The 12,465-nt window shown below is 33.2% G+C and overlaps 2 pseudogenes across 2 annotated transcripts; both read left to right on the forward strand.

Moving 5' to 3' along the window:
- The first annotated feature begins 3,155 nt into the window (after positions 1-3,155).
- On the forward strand, positions 3,156-7,261 carry LOC143584813 (uncharacterized protein At4g38062-like; annotated as a pseudogene). The gene is made up of 4 exons (XR_013144430.1): positions 3,156-3,215; positions 4,488-5,525; positions 5,625-5,756; positions 5,865-7,261. The product of XR_013144430.1 is annotated as an uncharacterized protein At4g38062-like (transcript).
- Positions 7,262-8,124: 863 nt separating this feature from the next.
- LOC143584805 (mechanosensitive ion channel protein 2, chloroplastic-like) lies at positions 8,125-10,913 on the forward strand (annotated as a pseudogene). Its single transcript, XR_013144427.1, has 10 exons — positions 8,125-8,235; positions 8,310-8,407; positions 8,486-8,599; positions 8,722-8,782; positions 9,345-9,493; positions 9,570-9,680; positions 9,767-9,934; positions 10,021-10,134; positions 10,206-10,262; positions 10,341-10,913. The product of XR_013144427.1 is annotated as a mechanosensitive ion channel protein 2, chloroplastic-like (transcript).
- The last annotated feature ends 1,552 nt before the right edge of the window (positions 10,914-12,465 follow it).

Consider the following 12,465-nt stretch of genomic DNA (forward strand, 5'->3'; position numbering starts at 1 on the left):
ATTTTAACAAAGATTATAAAGTTTTCCATAACCAAAAGAAAGACCTGCTGATACGTTATTAGTTAAATGCGTGAGTTCAAACTGTAATTGTTCAAACTTGTAGAGTTAAACCAAAACTTGCAGAGTTTATGTCTATAATTTGGACTTAAAAAGTTCACACCTATGTAATAATTCAAAAGCGATACATAGAAATCAACACGATCATGGTCTAATTTACTTATTTATCATAGAATGATATTTAGTTATTTTGTGTTTTATTACACACAATATATAGATTGTAGCAAAGTTCTAATAATTTACAAAATGTTAATAAATTAAACAATTGATGTTTCAAAAGGTGCAATATATAATATGATGATTATTTGGCCATTGTTCCTTGCTCTCCAAGTCAAATTGGTCCACCATCTTGGCATCTTTCAATGAATTAAAAATAAGTATGATAGGATTCTTTATTATAAAATTTTCTTTTTTTTTTTTCTAAATTTACACCCAAATACATGGCCATTAAGGTACCAAGAAGGCATGCAAGAACCATCATTTTGTATGTAACTAGCTTTGCAAGTTAAATATTATGCGTTAAAACTGAAAACAAGTTGATGCTTAAAAGTTCAGCTCAGGCTTAATTTCGACTCATTTCATGATCCATGTCTAAATCTGGAGCTCTTGTTAGCAATTTTTAAGTCAATTTGAGCATTTTTAATTTCAGATGGCTAATAAAAACTTTTAAAAAACTAATCACATCTACTCACTGAGTATTCTGATAGTTAAATTTTTAAAAATGAAAAAAGAACATTATATAAAACCCCAACAAAAGGACAATAACATTATTTGAAATATTTTTGGATAAACAAAAAGTATATTAAAAGTACACACTATTTAAATATAATAGTTAGGCCACCATTACTATTTTTATTTTTGTAGCTAGCACCCAATTTCATCAAGAGAATTGCTTGTTGCCCAAGCAACCGGGATACTTATATATTTGACATTTTTTACCCATGCTTTGCATTTGGGTTATTTTGTGTTCCAATACAATAAACTTAGAAGCTATGGCCACAGTTGGTCTTGATTTGGCTGAGGTTTATGTATTGAAAAAGCTTCATAAAGAGAAGACGGAGGCCGAACATAAAAGTGGGGAATGCATTGGTGATGATGAACTTGCAAAGGCCTCGTCATGCGGTTGGATGTGCTGGAAGGTTAAAATGGCTCACTCAAATTTAGATGCACGATCAGCGAATTCTGCCAAAGAATCACAGCATCAAGCTTCAAATAGTGTGATAAATAAATAAAAATGATTGAAGAAGTGATTTAGAAAAATAAATTGAGAGTTGGACATATCAAGATTTAAGGGGAAAAGACTAATGGCAAACCATTCCCTTATGATCAGCATTTGAATGTCTTGAATGGTGTAACTTATGATCAATCAAGTATTATGTTTTTAGTTTGAAGTATTTCTATTACCTCAGGGATATAAATTAATATTGTACACATTACAGATTGTATTTGGCTAATTGTTATATTATCTTTATAAAATTTGTAAATGCTGTCTTTTACTCATAAATATTCACATAATAATAGTTGTAAGATAAGTGTTATGGGGCCATGAAATAGCCACGTTGGAGGCATCTGGCAAGAATGCCTTTGCATTAGAGTGGAATGGACACTCATGGGTACTATCCCTGCATCAATGAATTCTGAACTGCTATCTTATTTCTTCTCTCAAGTACCCATATACTATAAAATTACTGGCAACATGTACCCATAAGTACCCTAAAATTTTTTGTTTATTTTTTAGTTCTCAAAGTACAATAAATGTGAAAAATGAATCAATTTTATGTGGCAAACCTTTGCCATAAAATGAAGCCGCATGGAGTTGCGACGGTGTTACCATGTGGTTTCAAAGCTATGCATCCTAGCCATATTGGTGCCCCGCCCTCTCTTACATGCTTGATGTGAAACCTGCTCTTATTTTCATGACCAACATTAATGGCGTTCTCTTTTGAACCTGACATGCCATTTGTTCTTTAAGCCATTTATCAGTATCATGTCACGTCACCTCACCCATACTCACATTTCCTCCTACCATAACATATCCAACTTGCTATGAAATGTGAGCCCATTTTGTGAAGTGTCGAAAAGTGCACCTTACCCCTTGCCCTTTTCACCTACCGATAACAAATGGCCTAAGAAAAACTGTAGTTCTTGTTGCATTTAAATTGACTCGTATACCCATGTTCATGACTATAACTTTTTAAGGACTCCAAATAAGTATTTACATCTGACCAAATTGTTATTCATGTTGAAATTATACGTTTTATTTGAAAATCAATATATAGCATAGATAGTAAGGTTAAAAATACACTTCAAAAACTTTATAAATGATCTGTCAACTACATAAAATTAAAAATAAATCTACAATTATCAACGCTTATTTGAATTCATGTGACTTAGCACCCCTCGATATAGAATTATAGATAGCAAACTACAATGTAACCATCATTCCATCCATATAATTTAATAAAACACAAATATATATACCCATAAAATTTGTTCACTATTTAAAGATAACCGCCTCTTTCATTTTTTCGAGTGAATGTCCCATCTTTCTTATTTTTAAAATAAATGTATGAAAAAAATATACCGCACCAAAATTTAATAAAAAAACAAAAATAAAAGAATAAAACCATCAAGAAATGCACCAAACGTTTAATTTAATTATTTAGAAAGGAAATAATAACTATAATTTCAATTAAAACCGAAAAGAAAAGGGTTAAACCAATTTTTAGCCCTACGTAAAAATGTTACCGTTACTAGCAAAAACTGAGGAAGTGAAAAATAAAAAAAATTAGTCCAATTTCTGGAATACACACAAACACAATATGATTAAATTACTGGGAGCAATTTAAAGTTAGAGATTCAGTTAGGCTTTGCAATTAAATTACTGGGGCTAAAAGTTACTCTTTGCAAAAGATGAAAGACAATAATTAACACAAAAAACGACGTCGTAGAGAGTAAAACGGTAACTTACCGGGACCAATTTAAAATAAGGATTCAGTTACCTGCAACCCACGTTTCCTCCTCAAATCACTTCACTCGATCTTCTTCTTCTTCTACTTCCAGAATAATTCAACAATACTCTGATCACATTCAACAGTCAGTCATTTCGATTCATGCTCTGTTATTATTCCAACAGTAATCATTACTCTGATCATCAGGTACATTGCTCTCTCCTCTTCCTTCTGCTTCCGCTTTCCAAACCCTAACTTCCATATTGTTATATGTTCTCCATTGATGTTGTTACTACACTCTTTCTTGTCCTCATCAACATTACTGAATTTAATCCATTTTTCACCTACCTATCATCTAGGACTGCCAAACGGGTCGGGTCAAATTACAAAAGGGTTGTTTGGGTCGGGTTGTAACGGGGGGGACTTAAAATGCATTAGAAAAAATCATAAACAAGGGGGGCCGGGCTCAAATTTTCGGGGAAAAAATGGAAAATTTATCACTGTATAAAATTTTCAGGCGAAAGACGGATACATTAACACTACTGCGAAAAAGCAGGGCAGATTGGGCTCAAATTTTCGGCCGAAAATGGGTAAATTTACACTGCGTATAAAATTTTCGGGTGAAAAACGAATACATTTACACTGCTGCGAAAAAAAACAGGGGGGGGGACCCTGACCCTAATGATACTTCGCCATTGGGTCTAGGTCGGAATGGGTTTTGGGTCAAAACAGTTTTTTTTTTGCCATTTCTGGAAACATGATTCATCATTAATAATATACCTTTTGTTCGAGTCGGGAGAAAGAACCGACAAAAACTGCATCATAATGTGATAGTATCATCTAGTGATATTATGATGCAGTTTGTTAGGTCTTAATTAGAAAACAGAACACTTATTCTAAGTTTTTAAAGTTGAGAAATAAATATTTGCCCTTCAGAACTCAAATGTTGACTTTGATTTGGACCGAGGAAGTAAGAATTACAGTTTGACTTTAAGATAAGAAGGGGCTGCTAGTTTATCTTTGATAGTAACTTTAGGAAGATGCTTTTGAATTTGATGAAGAAACCTGGTACAAAACTGTTGATCTGTTAGTTTGGTGAAAGTGGTCAAATTATGTAAAAACAATTAATGAAGAAATTATGGAAGATTTATTTGATAAATAGGTTCATGTGTAAAATAGATGACAGATTTCTGGTTGTAAGTAATGGTTATTTGGTTGAAAATAGACCACAAGAATGCCAGTTCTTTTTATTTTTTGATGTGTAAAACAGAATAGAGATAATTTATTTGGTTGTCATATACCAGTTTTTGGAACCAAAACGCCTCAATGCCTTCTTTTATTTGTTCCTTTACAGTAAGATAGAGGTAGGCTTGAACAAGATGATATTATTGTGTTTATAATGTCTGCTGCTAGCATAGTTTTTATGTAATATATGTAGAATATTGGGCACTTCATGTTGCTAACGCTATTATGTCACAGGTAGTTAAAAAGAGTGAACATGACTGAAAAACTTTATGAAGAGCTTGATGTTGCAAAAGCTGAAATCGAAAAGTTGAAATCAGAAAATCTCGTGAAAGCCAACCTCTGTGAGAACTTGAAGAAATCAAACAATGATCAACTCAAGATAATCCAAGAACTCAATCTGAAACTTGAGAGACAAGCTCATGAAATAGAAGCAAAAGCCGATGAAGTTTATGTTGCAAAGCAGTCATTAGAAGAGCTCGAGTGTAAACTTAAAGAAAAAGAGAAAATCATTTTAAGTTTCACTTCTGCAAACGATAAGCTTCGTGCTGATTTTAATTCAAAGGTTAGGGAATGTGACACTGAGAAACAAATGCTTGTTTCTTTGTTAGAGGAAGCAAATGCAAAGATTGTGTACCTCGAGGACCAAAACCGTGCTTTTATGGACAAGATTGAGGTTCTAAAAGAAGGGATTTTATCAGTTTCACAAAAAAAGTGTGCAAGTGAAAGCAAAATGGCTAAAGCTTCAAAACAAACGAGAGAAAGAGGAGATTTGTTTGAAAAGTTGGAAGAAGAAAAAATGAAGCTTGAAGAACAACTTAAATGGAAGAATGAACAATTCAAGCACTTGGAAGAAGCCCATGAAAAGCTTAAAAACAATCTTCGCGTAAAGAAAAACGAGTGGGATATCGAGAAATCTACATTTTATAATGATATATCCACTTTGGAAACAAAGCTAGATTCTCAAATTACACTTTCAGAAGATCTTAAACGCGATTAGAGTTGTGTAAACAAGCTCTCGTTCAAGAAGAGGACCGAAGGAAGTGTTTGGAGATTCAAATTTCAGAATCCAATTCAAGCTTTTTGGACACAAAATCGAAACTTGAAAGCATGTTAATTGAGAAGGATTGTAAGATTCAAGAAATTAAGGAAGAAAATCAAGAACTGGTTCTCAATCTCAAAAAGCTAAAAGAATCCCAGATTCAAGATGCGGGTAATAATTCTTCAATCATAAAGCTTCAAAACAAGATTAAAACTTTGGAGGAGAATAATAATGTCAAAGAAGCCGAATGGACCACTCGATTTGAATAAATGGTTGCAGAATTGCAGTGTTGCAGACACGAGTTAGAAAGTAAAGAGACTTGCTTTAATGAGATTAATAATATCAAAGAAGCCGAATGGACCGCTCGATTTGAACAAATGGTTGCAGATTCAAATTGTTGCAGACGAGAGTTAGAAAGTAAAGAGACTCGTTTGAAAGAGATTAAAATTTTGGATGATAATAATATTGTCAAAGAAGCAGAACGGACCGCTCGATTCGAACAAATGGTTGCAGATTTGGATCATTGCAAACGTGAGTTAGAAAGTAAAGACACGCGTTTGAAGGGTTATAACTCTCTAATGGAAAAAATAATTATGGAAAAGGAGGAATCTGAAGTCATGATGGTGGCATTAAGATCCATACTTTTGGAGACCCGATCAAAGATTGATGAAGAAAAGCTGTTATTGCATAAGCAGATTGACAGTTATAAACATCAACTGGTGCAAACAAAAAACGAGCTGATGAATGTAAATGAAGAACTCGATCAGAGTTATTGTGAAACAAACGAAGTCGAGTTTGAGTTACAAATATGGAAATCAGTTGCTGAAAAGTTACAACTCGATTTGGAAGTTAACCATCGTGTGAGACGGGAACTAGAAGCTTCACTATTAGCTCAAGTGGAAACCGAAGTCAACCTTAAAGAAGACTTCAAACAAAAAGAAACAAGAATTAATGATCTTGAAGAAGATATTAAACAGTTGGAATCTGAGAGGATTCATGAGTATGAAAAACAAAATCTTGACCAGCAGCAAGTTATAAGTTCTTTAGAGCAAGAGTTTAATGATTCAACTGCTTCGTTTTCATCTCAACTTGCAAAAATGCAAGGAGAGATGAATATGTTTCATGAATCTTGGGATAAGATGATAACAACAATGGTGATTAAGGAGATAGAAGTACAAGAGAAGGCTTTGATGATTAAAGAACTCGAAAAGGATTTAGAACCCGTGTTCGCTTTGTTAAAAAATGCATGTCAAGAGCCAAGAAACTGTCACTAGAAAATGAAAAGTTGATGAGAATTATTGATGGCGTGTCGGAATGAAAAGTTGTCACATGAAGACGGGCAAGTGATGGGTGCTTTGAGGAGTATAATGTCGGGATTTGATGATAATCGTGGTGGTGGAAAAGGGTGTTCGGAGTTGACCGACCGGTTTGACCCGGTGAAAGAGAACAAGAATAATGTGTATCATCAGTCTTCTCCCAAAAGGAATATGATTGAAAATAGTGTTGATGAGAGGTCACCATTAAGAACTATGAATGGTAAATGAGGTTGTTTAGTCATGTTTCTGTAGTTTGAACACGATATGTGACTTGTATGAATAATCAATTTGTTGAAATGACATAAACCAAAGATTTTTATGTTTGGTTTTACTATTTTAATGTAAGTTTTATATTTGTTCTGTATATGTTATTGTCATTAACTAATTAACGTAACTGTGTTTATTTTTTAAATAAATATCTTAAAAAGGTTTGGTCACATGCAATATATGAATCCAAATTTAAGATGCCAGCCAAGCCACCCAATTTTGTTATTGTTTCTTGCCATACAGGTTATTAATTTCTTATCAAAATGGTATAATTCTTCTGATTTTGCAATCCATAAATCAACCACAGGTTATTAATTTCTTAATTCTGTACATGTAGTTTCTCAATTTGTTTGTTGTTTACATAATTCTGTAACTATATGTTAATGGAATCATCAGTTACAGGTTTTTGATGAATCATTTGTCTACAATCCTGAAATTTTTAAAAAAAATATTGTTTTAGGGTTTGGACCGTGTTTAATGGTGATTGCAATGCAAATTACTGTTGCTGAATGTTTGTAATTGAATTCTCATCAAATGTTGGCTAAGACTGGTTCTTTGAGTTTTAACCCCAAATTGGGAATTTACAAGAATCAGTTATAAAACAAGCAGTTTCAGGTACAAAATATGTTTCATTTGAATCATTTCCCTCATATATTTTAATATTTATTTACAATTTATAAAAAAAAATTACATAGGATTGGAACACGAAAGTCGAATGACTTTAAAAAAAGAAAAAAAGCTCTTTATGAAACACCTGAGAAACTTGGTTACTATTGGTTGAAATTTTATCTAATTTATATTATGTTGGTTTGAACTGATATCTTTCGCAGAATGTTACGTGTACTCGACAGGGATTGATTGAAAGCAACAAATTGCATATATTACCTGCCTGTCTCTCATCAGTTGCTTCTGTATGTTTCTCTGGCCGAGAATAATCAAATATCTCACTTGTTAATGTTCGTATTATTTGGCGTGTGCATTATATTTATGAACTTCATAAACTTCTTGCGCAAAAAGATTCCTTGAGTATCAATCTTTCGGTTCGATTACATCAACTACTGAGCATTACACCAGACCGATTTAATATATTTAAGTGCAACTGCTCACTTAATCCAGTCCAAGATTTTGGGATTTCTGTGAAGAATGTTGCTTTTGCCTTATCAAGGTGATCAATTTTATTTCAAAAACATTGTTTGAATAATTTGACTGAAAATATATTAGAAGTGACATTAAAACTTACTGCAGTGGTTATAAAGATAGACCTATTATACTGAAGCTACTGCCAGCAGTGAGTATTGTAGTGTTTGCTGTGTGGGGTCTCGGGCCGTTAATGCGCCAAACCAGAAACATTCTTCTTCATGTTTGTGCCTTTCTGGTTATTTCAATATTTAATTTTTAATACTTATGCTTAAAGTTCTATTTTACATTTTTCAGAAGAGTGACAGGAGTTGGAGAAAGAGTAATACACATTATGTTATGACTTCTTATCTTCAACCGTTGCTGCTATGGACCGGAGCCATACTTATCTGCAGGTGGTTCACAACTTTGAGGCACAATATGGAAGTCAATACTTTTCATTGTTTCATTAAAAGAATCTTGTTTTTGTGCAGAGTTTTGGATCCAGTTGTCCTGCCATCAGAAGCTAGCCAGATGGTTAAGAATCGGCTTTTAACGTTTGTGAAATCATTATTGACCGTGCTTGCACTTGCTTACTGTCTGTCAAGGTGAATTTTCTGTTTCTTTCTTTGTCAGTTTGTCTAATAGAAGTTGATTATCATGATTTGTTAGTAACTGTAAGTTTCCTTGTTATAAGTTATAAATTTAACTGTTTAAATCATTAATGCAGTGCAATTCAACAAACACAAACCTTTTTCATGGAGACCAGGGATGGTGCCGATACCAGAAATGTATGTTCCACAGTTATAATGTTTATGAGTTCATTAAATTTTAAATTTTTGTTATAGTGATAATCCTGGCCTATTTTTTAAATAATGGCTGAACTTGGGCAAAACTAAATTGTATATGGGTTCATTTGGATCATCTCAAATTAGTCAGCGGGCCAGTTTGGGTCAACTCAATTGTGTGTGTGTGTGGGGGGGGGGGGTGATTTTGTATAAAATTTTAGTTTTTTTTTTAAATTTAGTTAGAAAAACTGTTTTAATATATTTTACTTTTCTAAAACTACTTAGTTTAACAAGAGTTTAACCCGAACCCATTGATACTTTGTAAAGCGGTCTGTTCTGACTTGAACCAAACTGATACTTTTTAAAACGGTCCGTTTTGACCGAACCAAATTGATACTTTTTTAAAATGGCCCGTTTTGACCCGGACCAAATTGATACTTATTTTAATACGTTCTGTTTTGAGCCCAACTCATTTTTGCTTAGAATTTGTTCTAACCCGAACCCGTTTTGACCAGTAACCCGAACTTGGCCAGTTTGCCACGCCTAATATTTGTTGTGTTGACAGATGGGATTCCAATTTGCTGGTAAAGCAGTATACACTGCAGTGTGGGTTGCTGCTGTATCACTTTTCATGGAGTTGCTAGGTTTTCTACCCAAAAATGGCTAACCGCAGGTGGTCTCGGGACTGTGTTGTTGACACTTGCTGGCCGTGAGGTGTATATCTGTTTGTATGCATATATCATGCAACTATTACTTTACAATCCCAGTTGATGTTCTTTTATTTATATAGATATTTACAAACTTTCTTTCAAGTGCCATGATTCATGCAACCCGTCCGTTTGTGGTCAATGAGTGGATCCAAGCAAAGATCGAAGGCAATGAAGTTTCTGGATCTGTAGAGGTTTGTTGACTTGTTCTTCATGATGGCCAACATGATTTATTCTAAAAATGTTTCTTCTGATACGGGTCCATTTTTTTCATGTTCAGAATGTTGGGTGGTGGTCACCTACAATTATAAGAGGTGAAGACGGTGAAGCGATTCATATTCCAAACCACAAGTTTACTATGAATGTAGTGAGAAATGTGACTCAGAAGACTCATTGGCGCATTAAAACTTATCTAACTATCAGTCATTTAGATGTTAATAAGATTAATGTAAGTACATGAATATTCATCATTTGGTATGCCATTTATATGTATACTTTTTTAAATGCATGGCTTGTTAATTGTTATATCTACAGATTATTGTAGCTGATATGAGAAAAGTATTGGCCAAAAATCCTCAAGTAGAACAGCAAAGATTGCATAGGAGGGTTTTCCTTGAGAACGTTGACCCCGAAAATCAGTCCCTTTTGGTTGGTTTCATTTCATGTATGTTCTGCTTATTAAGATTATACGGATTCGGTTTATGATTTATGTTATGCAGATTTTTGTGTCGTGCTTTGTGAAGACTTGTCATTTTGAAGAGTACTTATGTGTGAAGGTAAGATAGCTTTTGGAACTTGAGCTGAAATAGTTTTTTTTTTCTTATTATATTTTTAACCTTTTTATATGAAAGCAGGAAGCTATCTTATTGGATCTTCTGAGAGTAATAAGTCATCACCGGGCTCAACTCGCAACACCAATCCGTACAATTCAAAAGACGTATAACGACTCAGATTTGGACAGCTTCCCCTTTGCAGATTCAGTCTTCACTCGTGGTAGAGCGCCTTCAAACCGTCCCTTGTTATTAATCGAACCTGATTACAAAGTCAACGGAGAAGAAAAGTCAAAAGGTCAAAACAAAAGGTCTTCAACAAAGTCAAACAACAAGTCTTCATCAGACTCTAAAACCAAAGATAATAAAATAACTTCTGATCCAAAAGTTAAGAAACCGTTAAATCCCGAGACCAGTAGAAGAGATGAAAATGCGGATGATGAAAAACCGAAAGCAGTTGAAAATGTGGAAGAAAATATTGTTCTTGGTGTTGCTTTGGATGGGTCAAAAAGAACTCTTCCTATTGAAGAGGGAATGGATACTGCTTCAGCTCAAGTTAAGGAAATATCCAAAAGTGTGACAGCGAAAGGAGCACCGTCATCACAGAAGAATAAGAAAGACGAAAATACCCTTGGTTCCACGACCAGCGATAAGTAAAGTAGCCCCTCGAGTTTTCGGGAAGATCGGTTTTTGGATGATATTGGCATATTGCATGCCCTTTGTTTTACAGATGTAGATAGTACAAAGTTAAACCATTTGTTTGGTCTGCATAGTAGTAAATAGTGATCACAAATTTAGTATATAGTATATACACATTGAATGATTAATTTGTCAAATAAATTAATTTACTGACTTAACCTATTATTGCTCTACTAAACTTATATGTTGTATCTCATATTTTGACTACAATTTATTCTATAGTTGTTCAACTAAACTTATATTATATTTTGTATCTCATATTTTGACTATATTTTATTGTTTGTTAAGTATTATAAATGCTCAAATTATGGGGGAACACCACCAAGTATACGTGGTACCAAAAATTTTTGTGCCGATCCGACATGGTTTTCCAATATGTAGATTATTATTATTATTATTATTATTATTATTATTATTATTATTATTATTATTATCATTATTATTATTATTATATCTGTTGTTATTGTTATTATTATTAATATATGAATATCATTTAAACTTAAATATTTTAATTGGAAAGTGGACATATTTGGTTGTGTAATTGTTTCTGGTTTTGTTAAATTGAAATTTGCAGTTTAAAAATAAATATTTGAGTTAAATAACTGAAAAATGGTTTTGAGATGTAGAATGAAAAGGGAGTTCATATTTATGGTTTTAGAATGAGTGAAATGGAAAAAAGTGATGTGGTGGGATAGTAATCACGCATTCTTTTCACCATTTGAATAAAATATTGCATGTCCGGCCAAGGTGTTTAATCAAAGAGCGAGGTGTCGACTCTTGAGTCTTGATCGTATAACTACGGCTCCCATTCTATTTGTAAAACATACTTCTTGAGCACACAAATAATAAGAGATCATTTTATATTTACATCTATTACAATATTTAACTTATTATCATTTATTTGTTTGTTTACTTATTTATTTTGCTATTTACAATCTAACATAGAAGAGGGCAATGTGGCTATAATACAAATCCAGACGTTACCATTTGATTTTTCCCATACTAGCATCTATGTTCAAGGCATAGATGGAGATACGTGTGTATCTACAAAACTTCAAAACTGTTAAAAATATATAGCGTCAATTCAAATATCAAACACACATTTGTTATTTCTCATAATTACTATTTCTATTTTTTGTTGTTGTTGACTTATTGGGCTTGGAGCTAATAGCTGGGATTGCTCATGGAATTGAATTTGGACTTGCTTATGGATAGATGGGCTAAAGTGCAATGAGTTGGATGGAAGCTTATGAAGGTCAAGACCCAAGGCCCATGCGTTTGTTTTAAATAATATAAAACTTGTGTTAAGCGTAACGAGTTATTCATTTTCGAGATACTCTCCTGAATGGCTGAATTTAGATCTCGTTTCTTCTTTGTTTATGATCTAGGGTTTGATCGTTTCTTTTGGATTCTTTAGCAATTGTATTCAATCATCGTAATGGTGATTGCTGTATATGTTTATTAGTTTTTCCCTAGAACGATTATTGATTGTATCTTTTGTTTGTGTTGA

Source organism: Bidens hawaiensis, unplaced genomic scaffold (assembly GCF_021521415.1).
Source record: "Bidens hawaiensis isolate Kalapana, Puna unplaced genomic scaffold, B.hawaiensis_p1.1 tig00033471_1, whole genome shotgun sequence".
NCBI classification, from domain to species: Eukaryota; Viridiplantae; Streptophyta; class Magnoliopsida; order Asterales; family Asteraceae; genus Bidens; species Bidens hawaiensis.